Genomic DNA, 12555 nt, shown 5'->3' with positions numbered 1-12555 from the left:
GCAAAATGGTAAAAGAATCTGGAAAAAGACTGCTTAACAGTATGAATTCTCTAAGCCTCTTGTAGCATTTGGTTCAGTACAGTTCTCCTTTTATTTGACCTGTTGATCTTTACATCTGCCTGTTTCAGTTGAAGATTACATATTGGGCCCAATGCATCTCTGTTAAAATGCTCCATGAATTAAGCAGCACATCATGGTCCATTCAGCAGCCTAAATTCTCACAGTTGTGCTCCTACATTAATATTGGCCTTTCATCGGAAAACTCCAGTGGTGAAAGTGATCCAGGGCAAGATTTAAGTATTCTGGACCCTTTGTATGATAGATAGGTGAAAACTAAGGCTCATTATAATAAAGAAATGAATTTCTGACGATAGCCCACAAAGATCCCTGGGAAGCTGGGAGAGGTCTGATGCTCTGGTGTGAAATCCCACAGAACTCCTCCAGATGTTCATTTCATTTGTGATAGGGAGGAAGCAGGTTAAGGTGGTCAAGTCTTGAGTTCAAGAAGACCCCAGTCACAAATCCTGTTGCCACTGCAGACTTTCTATTTCAGATGAGGACAAGTTATCTGATGTTTCTTGCCTTTGGTCCCTGTTCATGGGAAAGTGATGTGGATAATGACATTAAAAGTAGTCGGCTATGATAGCACAAGGTACAGCATGAGGAGGGGCATTTAAAGGAAGATGGGATTAAGACTCCATAATATAGCCTGACTCTAAAGTTTGCAACTGTTTTCAATCCCAGACTTTCCACGGTGAGGGATTTTTTTTGCCTGGAGTTTTTCGCTATGTCAGGTCAGCCCTGGGATTTTCCGTGCTTAAGTACCATGAATAATTTAGCATTTTTTACACTGCTGCAACATTTGTATCAGTCACATTTTCACTGCACAGCACATAAGTGATTTTGGCAAGGTCTTATTTGGGGGTGAAGCTGGGAACATTCGAGGGAACTGTGGGAGAAATGGACATGCACCAGTAACAAACCCAGGATGCTTCCTACAATTAAGTAAGAAAAGAGCACAAAGTTCTTTTTCCACACAGCACCAAGCCTAGCAGACAAGGACTGCAAAGCCACATATTTGAGGAGAGATCCTTCAGGGATGCAGCCACATCTGTTTTTTATAACTTGGCCTGTTACAGTAACAAAAGACAAACATAGTGATCACTACTCATAGTAACTAATGACTGCAGACTGTCAACATCCTTCCCATACAGATGAGCATCCCGTCTCAGAAATAACCAGTTCTCCTGGTGCAAGCCTTTGAGTGCATTGCCCAGTGTCCCCATTCACCCACACTACCTGCATTTGCTGCTCGAGTGACTATTAAAGAAATCCCTGACTGTTCTTGTCACAGAGTAGCAAAGAGTAGGAAATCTGTGGTGAGGCTGCAGTTGACACAGAAATAGCATCACTTTCCAGCACTGGAGCTACCCAGTGGGCCTGATGCATTTGGGGGTGTGAGGCTTCCTCCACTTGGAGAAGCAGCAGCAAAAGACAAGACAGTGATGAAGGTGTAGTGTTGAGTCTTAACCTTGGCCCTAAAATCCACTGGTCATCAAGGCTAAGTCTCCCCAGCTGAAGCAGGCTGGGAAAAATGCTTTCCATAGCAACAGCAGGGGAAGAAAGGAAAGGATCAAGCTTGCTTGCACTTTAGCAATTGGGAGGCAGCTCTGTGTGACACCTTGACCAGAATCTTGAGCAAAGAATGTCTTACAGCAAGTGACCAAGGGCTCAGTTTTGTTTCCTACTTTTCCGTGGATTTTTTAACATCATTTTGGACCCAGAAAAAGGTCTGGGAGTTACATTTTTGAGGCTTTTTTAACAGTTGGCTATGATAAAAGCTGTGCACTACTACTGTCAGTACTCACACATAAAACAGCTCTAATATCTGACATGAAGTTACTCGCCTTATGAGTGGGTAAAAGTATTTCTGACAATCCTTCGGAAAGTCAGAAACAGATTTAACATTTTACAGCCCTAAACTCGATGGTTTTGCTCTCAAACTTTCAGAAATTAATTCTGTTCTTGGCCTTTAGTGCTCCCATGGCATTTTAGGCTCAGGAGATTTGCTTGCACCAATTTGGAGCGAAATGAAAACTCAAGATTAAAAAAGAGAACTGATTTCACCTTTAAATTGCACAGTCCTGACCAGCAGCTCCATAAATACACTTCTGAGTTCAGTGCTAAAACCTCTCACCAGCAAATCACAGGATGCAAACACGTTTCCTATGTATCCTGGGCTTTATTTCTTGTGTTTTACATTTATTCATTACATCTCATTGCCCTTTCCAAGAAATACAACTGAAAACCCAGAACCTCAGCTAGCACAAATTGTCAGCTTAAATCTGCTTATTATCTGGCCTGAAGAACTTAAGACATTTGCAATTTTACATATCTGAACAAACATTAAGAGAAAAATCTGAACACAGCGAGGTAAGGCAGTGGTGTTGGGGTTTGCCATTAGGGTTCAGTTCTTTTTTTTTCCTGTCCAAATATTTTATTGGGAATATTACTTTATTATAGTGGTAGAGCAAGCTGCCAGTCAACTGAGTTCAGATGAAAGGTCCTAAGAGAGCATCACCTCTGGTAAAGTAGCCAGAGTCAGAGTCTGAGCCCATGACCATCCATGCTGTTACAAAATCATTGAATCACAGAATGGTTTGGGATATAAGGGACTTTAAAGACCGTCTATTCCAACCCTTATCCACTATGGGTAGGGACACCTTCTGTTAGACCAGGTTGTTCAAAGCCCCATCCAACCTGACCTTGAATGCTTCCAGGAATGGGGCATCCACAGCTTCTATGAGCAACCTGTTCCAGTGCCTCACCACCTTCACAGTAAAGAATTTCTTCCTAATATCTAATCTAAACCTGCCCTCTTTCAGTTTATACTGTTGAAATGATCCCTAGCAGTTTCACACCACCCGCAAATAGTTCTGTCCCAGGAGCTGTCCAGCCCTAAGCCCACATCAGGGTTGGGACCCAAAAGCCATCCTGGACTTGCCCACTGTCTCTCAGAGGATATAAACACTGACTGAATACTTCCAGGTCAGTTTATGCCAGTTGGCCTCAGGGCTAGAGAATGGGGACCAGACTATTATTTTATTTCTTAATGAGGATATTGAATAAAGGACTAATGGCCCCATTCAAACTACCCTCTGTTCAGGCACACCCACTGCTGTCAATAACAGCTCCCTGGGAATAAAACCAGAGCAGAACAAAGTCTTGTGGCTGGATTTAAAGAAAAGCATAAAGCTTGACCACGAGGTACTAATTAAAGCAACATTTACTCAAGAACTATCAAAATGTTTCTGAAAACTTGCAGATACACCATTTGCAAACCTGTTTGCTTTTTGCTGTTTGTGGTCTGTTGCTGTAAGGGATGGAGGCATATGCACTTTTCTTATTTTTAAGTTATCAGGAGGTTTGTGCTGATTTTCGAGGCTTTTGGAATTGCTCTCAATGATTCCTGATATCTACTTTGATTATTTTGATCATGAGCTCTCTAATGCAAACATTCCCCACATGTATTTATTTCTTAAAAGGGTTAGAAACACATTGCCGGGACACGGAGGTCTCCATTTAACCTGGAGTTCCTTCATACCATAATAATGATACAGTCAGAATCCAGACTTTGTTTTACAAACTGTCAGGACAATCTGAGGTGCAAGGAATCAGTTGTTAGAACATATATAGCTTGTCTTGCACTTCTCCCGAGAAACAAAGCCTTCTATCTGGACACACATGGAGCTGTATTTTCCTCACCACCACCATTGATAATGGTAACAGTCTGCAGGCAATATCCTTTTTGCTATGCATCTGATTAGGCAGAAATTCCTCTAGGCTTCACCTAATCAAATGCAAGTACTGCATTATTTATGAAAGCAAGCTGAATTTCATTAAACTTACTCTACAAGTAGCAGTTCATGTAAAAAAATCAGTTTATCCTTTTTTTTAGAAATCAGAATAATTTTCTTTAAAAATCTACATTCAAGGATAATTATAACAGAAGTCTTGAAATGGCAAAATTACTTTAAATTAAAGGAAAGTAACCCATAAAAGTATATTTTAAATCAGGCTGAGATTTCATTTCTAAAGAGAAGACAAGTGGGATGTTTCCTTGTTGCAGAATGAATAATTCAAATGACTCCTCCAGTGCTGTATCTGCAATTGTCAGAATAAATTTCAGCAGCTTTCCCTTTAACTATTACAGGTATGCACTGCACAAAAACTCCTGTTAGTAATTACCTCCTCTTCTTTTAGGCTACCAAAATTGCCTCTAATACCACTGAACAAAAGACTTAGACTTGCACAGTCAAGAGAATTCCAGTTTCACAAGAAGATAACAGGTATAAAACATATACAGTCACCAAAATTCGGATGACCATTTATTCTGCTTTTTAATGTAATGCCTCTACTACCTGAAACATTAGTTTTTTAAAAAAAAATGTGAGGGACTTTGTTTGGCACCATATCTGAACCACAAGCCAATTCCAGAAAGAAGAGAAAGGGAGGGAATTTGTTGTCATGACTGCAACGTATAACCCACCAAGAATTTTAATTCTTTTAATTCAGATCGAGAGAGACCACTTAAACAACTGGCAAGCTCTGCTTGTGGTCCTGCCTTTAAAAGGCCCTTGGTCTGGTGCCAGAGGTATTCAGGGGGAGAAAGGCATTAGCCTGACAACTCCCCACTTGCTCTTAAGAGCGCTCCGTGGTTCCTGCCCAGTCATCTCTGTGTGGGCAGTGAGCAGCAGGGGATGGGGCCAGACTAACATGCAATTAGTCTGGGAAACTACCACAGACAGCACGCAAAAGGCTGTAATAACATTTTTCAGGGGTCTGGGCAGCCCCCTGCAGCCACTGCATGATAAGAGAGGTTATTGAAACCAGCCCAGCTTCCCAGAGGTGGGATGGCCCCAAGATGTCATGCGTGAGGGTGGCTCTCCCTCATACCTCAGCCCAGTGCCCAGCCCCTCACCACCCTCCAAGTGCTGATGATAAACTTGTAGAAAGCACATTCCCAGTGACTTCAAATATGAGTTCTTAAAGCCATTATAAAAATTGTAAACAACAACAGCCATCATTAACCTCATGGCCACGCCACGGCAGCAGCAGCGGAAAGAAAAAACCTGCCCGCATTATCTTGCATAATATTCAAAGGGACTCCTAGAAATTAAAATCAGCAACTGATTCAGCTGGGGACATCCAGTGTGCCCGTTTTTTTAAATGTATCTTTTGATTAAATAATGCGTTTAAACTTACCACTTGCAGGGACTGCAAGCAGCTCTGATAGATTACCCCTCTGCACTGCCCTGACAAAACAGGTTGTGTTACCTCCCTGTGTCAAGAGAGGACAGGCTGAAGAGCCCTGGGACAGACCTCCTCTCACCAGTCCAGGTATCCAGGACACCTCCCTGATACACACTCTTTGCCTCTCCCTGTGCCCATGCATCCCTACTGCAACATTCAGCATCCACAAGGCTGGCTTCAGCCAGATTAAGCACTTGGAGTCAGGCCTTAATTACCCAAACCCAATTACTTGCTGGCAGCATGGCAACTTGTTTTTAAGGCACGTTTTGCCCCATTCCAACACATACTGTAATTATTGGCATAGTTTTGCCAACAAAAGTAAGAATGTTACATGAATAATGTTTCTATCTGTGCCAAGTTTTAATACTGCCCATTTTATATTTACTCCAGTATACTATTTCAAGCCAATTTTCCAATTTCAATATTACATCACACTCATTTTCATGTATTTATATAATTCTCAATAAAGCTCTATGTCAGGTTGAATTAAAACTTGATTTGATGTAATTCCGAGACCAGTCGGATCCCCACCAGGGATGCAATCCTGCACCAGCAACAACTTGGGTCATGGCCTCGTGATACTGTGGTACCTTGTTCCAAGAGCTGCTCTACACAATGTGGACATGTGTAGGTCATGGAGGCAGATCCTATGCCTTTCTCAAAAAGATCTTCAATTTGCAACCTTTGAATTCCTTTTATAGAGGGAGAGGTGATCCTGCAATATCAAGCAGCATCTGGTTTTCTCTTGATGAGTTTCAGTAGTTGCATCAATATTTCCTAAAAGGTAACACCCTTCATCTTGGCAGATGGTTTGTGGCAGGCTGGGATTTTTTGTATTTAAAAAAAAGGCACCTGGAAATCCTGTTGAAAGTCAGGCAAGTGAGAGATCTAATGCTTTTAGGTTCCTTTGAAAGCCTCAGGCATAATCTTCTTCAGTGGAAGCGTGACAAAGCAGTCAGACTCCTGGCTGCACACAGCACAGCCCGGAGTAGGGCATTACATCACACCCATTTCCACACACTCAGCTGTGAGGTGATCCAGCTCAGGGCCTGACACAAGGCTAGGAATAAGACAGGGAGTGATCACATCCCAGTCTGGTGCTGGGGGCTGTCAGAGCATCCTTGAGGAGTTCTGTGTGCCCTATTAGGGTCCTCATAGCTGTTATGTGGGCCAGCTCAGGCCCCGATGGAGGTCCTGCTCAAGAAGTCAGCATGCCTGATCAAACAGTGTCTACAAGTCTTTCAGAGACACCCACACAGGGTATCTTTCCCCGGCTGCTGCCGAAGGGTTTGTGTGAGGGGGTCCAACACCGATGCTTTGGGTATCCCAGCCCATCTCAAATGTCTTCTACCTTCCTGCAGACAGAAGTCACCCACATTATGGCACTGAGTACCTGCAATGTGGATACCGAGAAACGGTGCTCATCTCTGCCACGTTTTCCCTGTGGCCTAGGACAACTCTGTCTCTCAGGAGCTCCATATCCTGTCACCCAAGTGACAACAATAAAACCTCCCTGCCCTGTACAATTGCCTCTCCTCACAGCCCAAGCGCTCTGTGGCGATGACAATCTCCAGCTAGAGTCAGTGGCTGGCACAGCAGGATCTTGATCTAACCTGGGATCTCCAGAGGGCAATTTGGTGTAAATAGCAAGTGCTGAATCGCAGCCAGATATCAGTGGAAGGAAGAAAGGTCCTGGCTGTATGGCTTCTCCCCCTGCCCAGCAGCCCAGCTGGCAGGAACAGCAGCCCACAGGTGCCCTGCAAACCCTTCCACCATGGTGAGCCTCCAAGGCTGAAGGACAGAGTACAGGGAATGGCAGCCATGCTGTACCCTGATATCAAGGGAAACCTCTCCAGGACAGAAATTCAAATAAAAAACAGAGAAGCTGAATAGGTTTAATTTGTAAATTGACAAAAGCCTCGTGAATTCTTTGAGCTTGATGTCCGTTAAGAGAAAAAAAAAACAACCCACAACAATATTCAGAAGCATGCAAATTAAATAACCAATACGTAGCACCTTAAACAATATTACAATTTACGAATTTTCATTAAATTTTCAAACTTGGGCAGGGATAGAAGCCTAAGAGATAGAGTTGAGGAGAAAAAGAGGATTTTAAGTCAAACAATGTCACACTTGAATATAAGTAAATAAAACCTTTCATGCTAAACTCACATGTTACCTGCAGTGTCAAGGCAACATGAGGTTATCAAACTGGGCTGTTTGCTACTCTCTTGCATTTATGCAGAGAGAAAATTCTTCTTGTAAAGAATTTATGCAGGATCCACATAAGTCCTGAAAATCCCAGAAACCACTCAAGTCCAACTAAGGACTAATAATTCACAACACGCCTGACTTACAGACAGTGTGAACAGTGCAGGCGCCTCCACAGAGCTCACAGGTTCTTGAGGGATCCCATAGCAAACAAGAGACCATCTTGTAAGTTCTTCAGTCAAACATTAACACAAGAGGATAAAGTAACAACACGCTCCCACCTAAGCAGGTGGGGGTGAAATCACACCTGCCATCTCCTGAGGCTCACAGGCGCCAGAGGAAGTTGTACAGCCCCATTCTGCCACCCGTGATCACGGCTGTCTCCGAGATGTCTGGGAGTTGCCTCAGAATTCGGTGTAAATCAGAACAGTCCCATTCCAGCACTGCCCAAATTCCTCAAAGGGGCCATTAGAAAGTCTGGGGATAAGCAGAGTGCCTCAACCACTTCTGTGAAGCCTTCACAGGAAGTCTCAAGGTTATCCTTGACAGTGATGCGTTGGGAACCAACTTTTCAGCTAAGCCTTCGTAAGGACCAGAGAAATCATCTCTCATGATGTAGCATAACAATAATCAGTGCTATCTGGTCATTTTTCGAGCAAAGTTTTAATAAAGACAAGGAAATCAGGCTAAGAAAAAAGGAATGGCTGTGGGAATGAGTAACTAATCCTTGGATTTGAAGTTATCATTAGCCGAAAGTGGAAGGTAAGACTTGAACATGCGCAAAATACAGCTCTGCATAGCCCACATAAAAATAAAAATAGATGCCTTGTCCTAATAAGAAAACAGCTTTTCATTAGGGAAGCATTCTCCATTCCCCAGATTTTTTGTATCAGTTCCCAATATGTAAGCAGGCAGAGCCATAACGCAGTGGCCAAGGAAGGCTATAGAGCCATCATTCTCATAGCTGATGAAGGCTTTTCTCTAAGAAGATATGCTTGAAAAGCCAGCAAGTCCCTGAAGGGCAGTGTAAAAGGACCTGTACCCACAACAGACCTCACAGTGTAGGAATGGACCCTACCTGTACCTACAGGTGCCCAGGGCTGAGTTATAAACATGTGTCCATCTCAGCAGGCACATCCATCTTCCATCGCCGTCAAAGCAGTTACACGCACACGTACTGCCTCTGCGTCAGGGCTCATGGTTGTACTTATACCAGTTCAGTTTTTGAGTAAATAAAAGCCTGTGTCTGGACTGATTGTTATTTGATCACTAAAAAGCAGAAAAACTTAGAGGTAGAGCACACCCCAAAACAGTCAGGGATTAGCACTTTTATAGAAAACAGGTTCAATAACAAATTACGCCGGCTGAAGTAATTTGGCCATCGCCCCACGCAATATGTTGTAAAGGCCATTAAGCCTCTGATTCAAATTATCAGGCAGCCTTTTCAGCCATCAATTACCATTAAATTATTCAACAATTCTGTCCAGCTTCAGGACAGCCACCATACACCTACACAAGAGCACCAATTACCCCTTAAGCCTACTGTCAAAGCGCGATTCAGAAGAAAACCACACAAAGATGCTTCCGACCGCTTGGACGTGATCTGTCTCGAACCTGTAACATCCACTAACACAGGGTATTACGTGAGGTCTCCATGAAGATGTTTCATCAAATGCCTAACCAGAGGGCTTGCTCCAAGGGCCTGACCTAAGTAACATTAAGTGTCAGAAGGGCACTCACAGTTTCAGGAGCAAATGCAGCCCTGGCAGTCACAGTAAAGCAGCGCTGCACATTTTTTTATTCACTGTAAAAACAGGCTAACAAATGGTGCTGGTATTTTAATTCTTCCCAGAAATAAATCACAGATGGTATCCAAGGCCACCTGCAGTCCATGCTGAGAGGCATTTTCAAGGCACACACACAGACACACACACATAAAGGGCTGTAAGAACACAGTTTTTTTTACTGCATGGAGAGTGCAATTTAACTGAATTTAAACAATCTCAGATACTGTTGATTTAAGATATATAAAAACCCAGCAGGAAGGTATGTGGGAAAGCTTAGAAAGAAACCTGAGTCGCCCTTACAGCATCAGGGCTTTATTTCTAAAGTGGAGTGAGGAGAAAGAGCAGCCTCATTTGTTCCTTTTCTACCCATTCCAGTGATGTTATGAACCAATTTTACTCCCTCAGTGAGGGATACAGATAAGCTACTCACACTGTTTTCTCCTTCCTTCTCCTCCATCTAGCCTGTGTTTGAGTACCAAAGATACTTAACCTTAATTTCATGATGCTTATTGCTCTGAGCAATGCTCTAAGATACATTATTTGCAAGCTCTGCAAGAGCCAGACCACACATGTTGCGGCACCAAGTGTTTTCCTACAGGTTCCTCTGCCTCTTTGCTCACTCTCTCCCCTCTCTCAAGGCTGAGCAGCAGGACAGCTCCCTGACCTGCAAAGAAAGCCAGCCCAAGGGTTCCTACTTGCTGTCCAAAGGCTCCCTTCCCTGGCAGACACCACAAGGGAGAACTAAGGTTTCTGCATAGCATGCTGGTCCCCTTCCTGCTCTGTTTGGCCAGCACTGTTTGGCAGGGGAAGCCTAAAGGGAGCTTGTGGCTATGAACTTGGTGGTGGATGTGTACACACACCCAGGCACGCTGCAGAAGTGTGTGGACTCTCAGGTACACACACCAGTGCATTTATGTACATATTTATATCACAGTATTACACATGTGGTGGACACCTCCTGCAGGACTCTGTACTGATGTTAAGGGTCAGTTCACACACACTTACCTGTGCCTCCCTTGGGAAAGAGCAGCACCCCAGAGAGCAGCCCTGGGTTACCCCAATGCACCTAAAACTTTCAGGGCCAGCTTGTGTGTCTCTCTCCCTCTCTCCTGCCTCCAGCTTTACTGTCTGTGTATCTTTCTTTCCAGTACTTTTTCTTTTTTAGTTGCCCAATCCCACTTCATTTCTCTGACTTTCATCAAGAAAAAAATCAGTTATGAAGAAATAATTCAGTTATGATTCAACCATTTTGTATCTGCCTTCACACAAAGATAGCTCTTTCTCCCCCACTATTAACCTAAACACAATACTCTACAGTCACGTTTTAATTAAGGGCAAACCTGAATGTCCAGAAGAGCAAACATGAATTTTTAGGTGTTGACCTTTTTCCAGACACAGAAACGTAGCTTGGATAGCACAGAACTATTATTAGCATGGTTATTCATCCAACTCCTGCAAGAAACTCAGCAACCTCCATCAGCCCCACCTGCTGTTGCTCACATTGATCTGCCATCCTTGGGAAGCACAACCCTGGCAACAAACACGGAGAAGGATGGTAAGATAGAACTGCTCTGGGAATTAAAATGTTGAAGAGTGCAATGGTAGGAGGGAAGGTGAATTATTTTTCCCCTCTCCATTGTTAAAAGGAGATTGATTTGATTGATAATGAATGTTTATCACACAGGTTTTAAGGCTCTGCTGTTTTTCTCTCTCTGCATGTCAGCCCATGTGCGTTCCTGAGGAGAGAGAAAACAGTCTCAACAGTAATGTCAAGGCTGGGGAGAAGCAGGACAAAAGCTTGCTTATTATCAACAGTGGCAAAAACATCTTCATTAGCACATCAGAGTTGTTCTTCCTGTTTGCATGAGGTTGCACGACCTCATATTCCCACTCATAAATGGGAGAGTGGCAAGACAAGTTTTATTTCAGATAAGGTCATCACTGTTTGATCTCCAGGAGCAGAGGTTCTCTGAAATTCCTAACAGCAGCCTCAAACCTGCAGCAGAAGCAGCAGCAAGAATGTTAAGGCCAGCTTTCAGAGCAGCCATGGTCAACACACACCTCAGACAGAGTATTTCTGGCCTTTACTTTCTGCAGGAAAAGAAACAGCAAGTATCTCCTGGGGTCACTACCTCATGTCTGGCAAACCAGTGAAGCAGTCTAATCCAGCACTGTGTTTTTCTTGTTTTACTGTAGGTAAGCTGAAAGGTTTATAGCCCACTCTCCAATTGCAGAATGCCAGCTGTTCATCAGGTCTGTTTTATGGGTAACTCATCTTGCATCTCTGAAGGGCTCTCTTTTAGGAACTACATATATAGGAAGAGCTTTTCCTACAGACGCAGAATTTTTTTCTTTTAATTCTTGCCATCTCCAAATCAAATGACATTCTCCATTTTTGCATTTCATTTCAGTTTTCGTTTCCCCCACTCTTGGACAGCATAACTAGATTGCACTAATTACCTAAGTCAGGCTAGGTCAGGGTGTTGTGTCACTGGCCCCTGGGTTGGGGTGAAGAATGAGTTTTCTGATGGGCTACCTGCAATGGCATCAATGAGTGGTTGTTGGGATTGATTGCCATGTTTGCCTTGGAAACCTGCCCTGCAGTTTCCCTGTGAGAGAAAACACATGCTTCTTCTCCACCACTTATCTGTCCTGAAGCTAACAGAGTTACACCAACATATGCCAGTAGAGGATCCCACCTGCCTTTGAAAGCAGGAATGGAAGCAAGCAATTTAAGCACTGGGGATCAACTTTCCCAGGATTTAGTATCAACTCCTATTATTTCATTAGGTAGCCTGTGCCCACTTCAACATCTTTTCCAACAGATATAGTTACAATTTCACAGGAGCAACAGGTTGCTCTGCTTAACAGCCACATGGCAATCAGCACTTCTGGCAGAGCAGGAGTGCATGGAAGCGCATCCTTATGTTGGTGGAATGGTAATTGCATTCGGTTCAAGCAGCAGGGGTGCCTACTGACAAGATCACTTTTGTTTAGCAAACAATTAACTCATTCACCAGAGATCAAGCAGACCTGGCCTGTCATTTGGCACAAGCTTTAGAAGCAAGCTGGAATAGTGGATGAGCCATCCCCCACATGCCTCAGATGGAGCCGGTATGAGGCGATACCTCTCTCCCTTTCCTACCTCCCAGGAGCTCCTGGGCAGCAACAGCCCATGTCCTTATCGACTCCATTTCCTTATTAATTCCCTTTTGATCTGCTCACTGAGCACTAGGCAGATATA

The 12555-nt window shown here is 43.6% G+C and overlaps 1 protein-coding gene across 1 annotated transcript in view; it reads right to left on the bottom strand.

Annotated features, from left to right (window-relative positions):
• The window catches only part of TMTC1 (transmembrane and tetratricopeptide repeat containing 1), a 144606-nt gene that overhangs the window by 23551 nt on the left and 108500 nt on the right, over positions 1-12555 (bottom strand). The gene's annotated exons all lie outside the window — the stretch shown is intronic.

The sequence above is a fragment of the Lepidothrix coronata genome, unplaced genomic scaffold (genome assembly GCF_001604755.1).
Source record: "Lepidothrix coronata isolate B3197 unplaced genomic scaffold, Lepidothrix_coronata-1.0 Scaffold10, whole genome shotgun sequence".
Taxonomy (NCBI): Eukaryota; Metazoa; Chordata; class Aves; order Passeriformes; family Pipridae; genus Lepidothrix; species Lepidothrix coronata.
This window is presented reverse-complemented; position numbering and strand designations above follow the sequence as displayed.